The sequence below is a fragment of the Mus caroli genome, chromosome 4 (assembly GCF_900094665.2).
Source record: "Mus caroli chromosome 4, CAROLI_EIJ_v1.1, whole genome shotgun sequence".
Lineage (NCBI taxonomy): Eukaryota > Metazoa > Chordata > Mammalia > Rodentia > Muridae > Mus > Mus caroli.
Window position 1 is genome coordinate 130355638 of NC_034573.1, and position 1196 is coordinate 130356833.

Consider the following 1196-nt stretch of genomic DNA (forward strand, 5'->3'; position numbering starts at 1 on the left):
AGATAGTATGAGTCAAGGACTTAGTTCTCTGGGTCCCAAATAATAATTTATGTCTACTTAGCCAGGACCATTGAACAGACCACACTTTCATGAAGCTGAAGGGGGCAGGACATGTTGGCCTGTGCCTTTAATCCCAGCATTCAAAAGGCGGAGGCAGGTGGATATCCGTGAGTTCCAGGCTGTTTTAGGAGTGGGGATGGGGAGGCAAGCAGTAGGCATGCGTGGTAGCTCATACCCATCATCTCAGTACAGGAAAGATGGAGCCAGGAAGATCATGATTGCAAGGCTAACCTGAGCTACAGAGTGAGACCACCAGAAAGAGGAAGAAATGTCCTGTTGGTAGGACTTGAGCAGCCATGGTTTCCCTCCTGTTCCGGGTTTGTGGTAAGAGAGCCAAAAGATGTCGTGCACCATGTCTGGTGAGCAGCAGAGGGAGACAGAGAGCCAGGGAAAGCCGAGCTGGAAGGATGAGTGAGCCAGGAAGGAAGTCGAAAAGGGGGGGAGGGGAGTGTTACCAGGGAGGGAGGGGGAGGGGCGAGGAGGGGCGGGCCGGGGGCGGGGCCGACACTGAGAATGAAAAAATATGGAACCCGGGAGGTGACAGCGCACACTATTAATCCCAGCACTAGGGAGGCAAAGGCAGGCGGGATCTCAGAGGCCAGCCTGGTCTACGGAGAGTTCCAGGACAGCCAGGGCTACACAGAGAAACCCTGTCTAGGAAAAAAAAAAAAAAAAAAAAGAGCCCGGTAGTGCACTTGGGAGGCAGAGGCAGGTGGATTTCTGACTTTGAGGCCAGCCTGGTCTACAGAGTGAGTTCCAAGATAGCCAGGGCTACACAGAGAAACCGTCTCAAAAACAAAAAACAAAACAAACAAACAAAAAAAAAGCCGGGTGTGGTAGTGCACTTTGTAGACCAGGCTGGCCTTGAACTCAGAAATCTACCTGTCTCTGCCTCCCGAGTGCTGGGATTAAAGGCGTGAACCACCACGCCCGGCAGGTTTTTGTTTTTTTAACATTTATTTTAATAGCCAGACTTGGTGGCACACATCTTTAATCCCAGTCCTTGGCGAAGCAGAGACAGGCAGATCTCTATGAGTTCGAGGCCAGCCTGCTCTAGAGATTGAGTTCCAGGATAGCCAGGGCTACACATAAACCCTGCCTCAAAAAACAGACAAAACTACACACACACACACACA

General features: G+C 51.1%; 1 long non-coding RNA gene across 1 annotated transcript in view; it reads left to right on the plus strand.

Annotated features, from left to right (window-relative positions):
- The first annotated feature begins 240 nt into the window (after positions 1 to 240).
- LOC110292167 overlaps positions 241 to 1196 on the plus strand; it is a 3391-nt gene continuing 2435 nt past the window's right edge. The window contains exon 1 of the long non-coding RNA XR_002377677.1: positions 241 to 384. This is a non-coding gene — a long non-coding RNA (uncharacterized LOC110292167). The remainder of the gene's footprint in view (positions 385 to 1196) is intronic.